The following is a 6,184-nucleotide window of genomic DNA, read 5'->3' on the forward strand; positions in this document are numbered from 1 at the left end:
CCCGGAGCAGGAACACGGGCGCTGTCCGGCCGGAGCGCCCGGCGCAGCCCCGGAGCAGGAACACGGGCGCTGTCCGGCCGGAGCGCCCAGCGCAGCCCCGGTACCCGGAGCAGGAGCACGGGCACTGCCCGGCCGGAGCGCCCAGCGCAGCCCCGGTACCCGGAGCAGGGACACGGGCACTGCCCGGCCGGAGCGCCCGGAGCAGCCCCGGCTGTACCCGGAGCACGGGGCGGGTCCTGCGTGCGCCCGGAGCGGGGCAGGAGCTCACCCAGGGATCGGGCGGGACGGGGCAGCGCTTCCCTCACGGACAGGAGTGGGGACAGATGGGGACAGACTGCGGCCCCTGGGGCCCTGCAGGGCTGCTGGCAGCTCACCCTTAAACCGCACACGCCAGGGCTTTACACTGCTCGGGTTCATCCAGCCCCGCACCCCACTCACCTCGGAGGGAGGAACGAGCTCTTCAGTTATAGCGCTCTTCGTTTGAAATACACATTGAGGAAGTTTCTTTTCTAGTTGAAAATGTTTAAGTGGGTAGCCAAAGTGGTAGAACTGATATAGTTCCACATCATCATTAAAGCAGAAGTAAACCCAGCCTTTTACATGTTGTAGCCCTGTGTTTGCTTAGTGGCAGATAGGGAGACATCTGACTGACTCCTTCAGAGCCAATCCTAAAGCAGGTAATAGTTAGGATTAAAAGAGGAAATGCTGTCAATCAGATTAGAATGATCTTTCTTCCATTCCTGTTTGACTGGAATTACCTAAAGAAAAATAGGATAAAGAACCAGAAAGGAGGTTCTTTGATGGATTGAGTTCTGCTAGGTGTATCCCATCAACTTTTCCAGCTTGATTCTAGAAGATGACACGTTTTTTTTTCCTTCCAAATAGATGTTCACACTCTTTTGGTTTAAACTGACAAATAGCTTTTAAAAACTCTAGAAAAACAGAACTGATAATTTTAAAACTACACTTGGCAGACTTTGCTCACTAGATATCGCCACCAATAATTATCTCTAGCTGCAATTACTTGATGAACACAGGAGCAGTTTAAATTTTGTGCAATATGGAGAATGCAAAACCAAATTGCTGTGTACTTAAAGTTAGATTGAACTTAGTCTAACTACATTGTTTCATAAATGTCAGGTTTTAAGTAACAAAAGACAGTGGAGAAAAAGTTAATCATGGCTGTTAATCTTTATTTGAACTCTTGTCTGGTTAAGATATTTACTAGCTATTTATAATAACAACCTGAACATTTACAATTTGGAAAGTTTACTCTTGGTTACAAATGCAGAGCTCATTATACATATTCACACAATTGTAAAAGTAATCTGTACAGAGAGACCATTTTTAAAAATCTAGTCTTTGCTTTTATTAAAAAAAGCACAAGAAAAAAAAGTTTTTTTAGGTCTCAAGGTAATGTATTGTCCATTACAGCTTTAAACTAGAAATACATGATGCAGTACTAATTAATATCATTTTAACATGTTAAAACAATGGATAAGAAATACTGTTATTAATGCCTTCATTTTTAAAGTAGTTGTTCCCCAAAGAAGAGTAAATAGAATACTTTTCGTGGCATATACATGATCAAAAGTCACAAAAAGTTTGCAAATGGAGATGTTAAGTACATTTTCTGTAATTTTAATATCTATATATTTCTTTTCAAAGGTCATATACAGAGATTTAGCCAGTTTTGTATAAAATACCATGTAAATACATTCAAAACTCATTTTTGGCAAGCTGCAAACACACAAACAGCCCTTTCTCCTCTGACCAGCCTCCCTGGAGTGATGCAACCACTCAAGTAAATAAGGGACACTTGCATAACATGGTAGAGGATTAAGTTCTACTGACATAATTTCAAAACAAATATGGACAGATAAGGCACATGTTGGATTATTTTTCTAAACTGTATACAGATTTCAGATACCAGCAGGTAAAGTTTCTCAAATGCTGTTGTACACACCAGTTTCGTATCATTTCTATATCCAAAGTCATGTAATGCAGTAATTTCAGTTTTGGCTGTGGTATTTGTGCTGGACATTCTTCATATTCAGTATTTTTGATTATTTTTAAGATAGCAGAAAAAGAAACCCAAACTGAAACTCAAAAAGCTGTTACGAAATTGTTTATAAAACTGCAGTCTATGAAACAAACTAGCAAACATAACAGGCTCCAGCTCTCATTTGCACTGATGGCAGCTTAGGACCTTTCCTGCTAAATTTACAAGTTCAGTGGATATCATGGGTGCTTTTGCCTTGCAAAACCAGACTTTAATTTTTTAATGTAATTTTCAAGAGATACAAGTTGATAAGGACTCACCTACACTTAATAAATTCCTGTAAAATGAACTTTTTAAATACAATGTTTAACATTATAATAAAAAGCAGCAGATGGGATCAGTGTCATTTACAGATACTTGGGTCACCTCCTTTTAAAGTTTTTGTTCACCAATATCTAAGTTATGTAAGAAACCACACAAGTGAGCTGACACAGAAGTGAGCTGACTGTTCCATGAAACCACACTTGAAGGCAACTTCTAGAACTTAACAAAACAGGAATTAATTGTTTGTCCTAAGTCATAGGAAAACCACAAATGTTACTAATGTATTTGTTACTCCACTCTCTTGTCAATAATTCAACTTCTTATGCACGGAAAACTCGTGTTTCCCAGCCTTGCTGAGGTTTCCCCCAGGCTCTTTACAGTAGTATACAATAATATCATCTGTTAAGTCCTTCCTCCATTCATATCTAAGTGACAGATTTTCAGCACTTGCTTTAGCTGCAGGTTACACAACAGTCCCACATCCCTTGTGTTGTGCCATCTGATGGGACACAAGCACATGGCAAAGTTGCAGTAGTTCACCTGGGGATGTGAAAGTACTAAAAGCAATTTTTAGCTTAAAAATATAAATTATCTCGAGGGAAAATAAAGTTTAGGAAATGGTTTTTACTCACTGGTTTGCTTCAGTCTGTCATAGATTCCCCCAAGTGGAGCTCTGGAGTATTTCAAACTGAACTAATTATGGTCAGGTCCAGTGCAGTGCCAGGGACATGGCTAAAAGGCAGGTGACTCCAGTGACGCTGAGACTGGACTAACTAGAGTGACCAGTTTCTCTCTGCCCCTTCCTTTTTGTTAAAAAAAAAACCAAACAACCAACCTACTATTGCAAAGGGGCAAGAAATGTGCTTACATAAACACTGTCCTGTAAAGGTGCCAGGTTCAGTGTGTGCCACAGCGATTGCCTTGGCAAGTCAGAGTGTCACAGGCCTTTTGAAATTACCCATATGTATAACTTCTCACTTGAAAATCTCCTGGTTAAACCCCTGCAAGGCTGGCTGTGCTGCTCAGCATGTCAGCCTGTCCTGAACAGGTAAAAAGCAGGAATTTCAAATTAAACAAAGCAATACCTGAGGTTCTTTCCACCTCTGGACACTCCTTCTTCTGCTAGAGCTCATTGGAACCAAACTCACTGATCTGAATTCAGCCACATTCCTTCAATATTTGTCCAGGATGAGTGATTTGGGGACATTTAAATTTTTATATCTTAATCATTTACAGTTATTCATATTTTGCATATCTTAGAGAGAAATCTGTTGCCTACAAAGAAAATAATTCAGAGCTTCCATGCTCAAAATTTTAAAAATAGAAATGTGTCAGGAAACCTACTATAGTTAGATTTTATGTGCATAATGCTGTAAATTACCTGGGCAACAGATAATTTACAGATATCTGTCCCAACAGTATCTGAGACTGAAAAAACGTGAGAATACAGTTGTATTTCCCGAGAAAGAAATATCAGATTTGGGGGGGAAAAAAAGTTTCTATCCATGCACGCCTGGTTTTACAAATATCTGTTCAGACTGTCGAGTTACACAAAAGTCAGGTGTGCTGTAAATTAAGAGACACTGTCACAGCACAAAATTTGCATAAAATTTGCTTATATTTAAAAAAGGTCTCCTCTAGAGGGCAGCATTGAACCAGCATTCACCTTTATAATGCACAAATTGCATTGACTGGCCAGGGGAGTTATTTACCATTATGAGAAAGCTGGAAACTTCATGGCATCTTAATAGTTTAATTAATTTTTATTACTTATTTTAATCAGTTGTGCATTATAATGTGTGAGTTCTTGCATTCTTGCCCAAGACCTGCCATATTTGGCTGAGTGCAAAACCAAAACTTTACCCAGGGTAGTGGTTACTATACCAATCTTAAAACCACAGGTGTCATTTCCATGGATTACTTTGCATCGTTGCATGGGATGTCTTAAACTGCTGAAACCTCCCACATGTTTTGCTGGTTTGCTTAAGGATTTCAAATGCTGAATTTATGAAGTTACGGAAGACAAAAGCTCATCTAAATATTTTATCTATTGGTTTCCTAAAAAGAAAACACATCAGAAAGTCGCTTGCCATTAAAAGAAACAATCTTATTTTTAAATACACAGGAGAAAAATCCATACAGAAATAAATTCATCACCATTATATATACAGGAAGTGTCAGGAGCAGTGCATACAGGAGAGGTGACTCCCCATGGGAATAAAACAAAGCATGTGGCAATGTCTTGATTATGATACTTTTAAACTAAAATATTGATAATTGACACTTGGGAACAGTTCCAGTTTGGGGTCAGATGAGGATTTCTCCGCCACCTGTTTTGTAATCCAAAAAAATTCCTGAATTCACTGGCCAAGCTGTGACTGAGCTGCAAAACTCTTAATTAATCACATTTGTCCCTATGAGAACAGGCCAAATTATTGGGTTCATGCTCTGGCAAGGTTCCTCTCAAGCTGTGCAGTTACACACATGGGGTTTTTTTGCCTTATTCCCTTCTTCCCCAAATCCATCCTCCCCAGAAGCTTTAGGAAGCACTCCCATACTCAGCTGGGTGCAGCATCCTGTGTGTCACAGCAAGGCAGCCCTGCCTGCAGAGCTTTGGGGGTGAAAATCCTTTTAGGGGTCTCAAGAGAGTTCTTGTGCCCTTATGGTTCAGTTTGGGAACTTTGCTTCCAAAACCCACTGGGCTACAGTGTGTTAAGAGAGGATGTTGGTGTGACTGGAAAGATTGTCACTAGCTACAGTTTGAAATGGAGCAAGCCTTACAGAAAACTGTGTGTCCTCTGCTCTATGGTTGCCTTAACCTCATGGAAAGCACCATGCAGTTAAATTAGAGGCAGGAATTTTGTTTTGTCAACTAAAAACCAAAAATATTCTTGTCTGAGTTTCAGGTTCCCCCAATATCAGTAACTTCAGTGTGTTACCCAGAATGTCTATTGATGAATCCATGAAGTTACACCAAATATTTTAGTGATCAAGAAAAATCAGTGGCTCAGTCTCAGCCTGACCCACATTTCTTAAGCATTAGCAGCCTCTCTGTCACTCATATTCATTGCTGCTGACATATAGTGGTAACATTCAGCTGCTTTTTGGAATTGCTGTAAAGCAGTCTCAGATTCTTTCAAACCAGAGGGGAAAACAAAAGAAGAGAGATTTCCTGGGGGAAAAACTCCCTAAGCTTTGTGAAGGGCTGAGATCATGACTGAGTTTTGAGCAAGGCTGCCAGTACTACCTAGAAGTAAAATTTGTCTTCGTGAGCTATTCACAAAGTATTCAGATAGACCCACATAAACATTTTCATATGGAAGGAGAAAATAATCAACTGATCTGGCATGAATCTGCAGAGCAAAGCACATCTTTTCAACTCACTGCAGTAAGATCATGACTGCTCTGTATTAAACAACTGCTCTTCTAAATATGTTTGTGTGTAAGGCACATGGAAGTCTAAACAGATTTCCTCTTAGACTCTGTGTAATCAGTACAAAACCCAACAGTTTCTCTAATAAAGTCTGTTGATCTGAATTATATGATAGATAATCACAGAATGGCTGGGCTTGGAACAGTCTTTAAAGGTGATTGAGGTCCAGCTCTGTGCCATGGGCAGGGAACCAGGGGCACCGTTCAGGATCTAAAGGCCAAATGCACCAATCTGAGCCGAGGACCAGGCAGGACTTCAGGTGCCCTGCTGGGGGATCCACTCCCTGCTCTCACAGGGCTCTGCTCCTTTGGTGATGAGGGGATGGCAGAGTGATGTACCACCCCAAGGAGTGGGAGAGATCCAGGAGACCTGCTGGCTCCTCAGATGAGTTCCTCATAGCCAAAGTGGCAGCAGTGTGCAGCAGG

The 6,184-nt window shown here is 40.8% G+C and overlaps 1 protein-coding gene across 2 annotated transcripts in view; it reads left to right on the top strand.

The window, feature by feature from the left end:
• HNRNPAB (heterogeneous nuclear ribonucleoprotein A/B) overlaps positions 1 to 6,184 on the top strand; it is a 22,289-nt gene that overhangs the window by 13,993 nt on the left and 2,112 nt on the right. The gene's annotated exons all lie outside the window — the stretch shown is intronic.

Source organism: Geospiza fortis, unplaced genomic scaffold (genome assembly GCF_000277835.1).
Source record: "Geospiza fortis unplaced genomic scaffold, GeoFor_1.0 scaffold55, whole genome shotgun sequence".
NCBI classification, from domain to species: Eukaryota; Metazoa; Chordata; class Aves; order Passeriformes; family Thraupidae; genus Geospiza; species Geospiza fortis.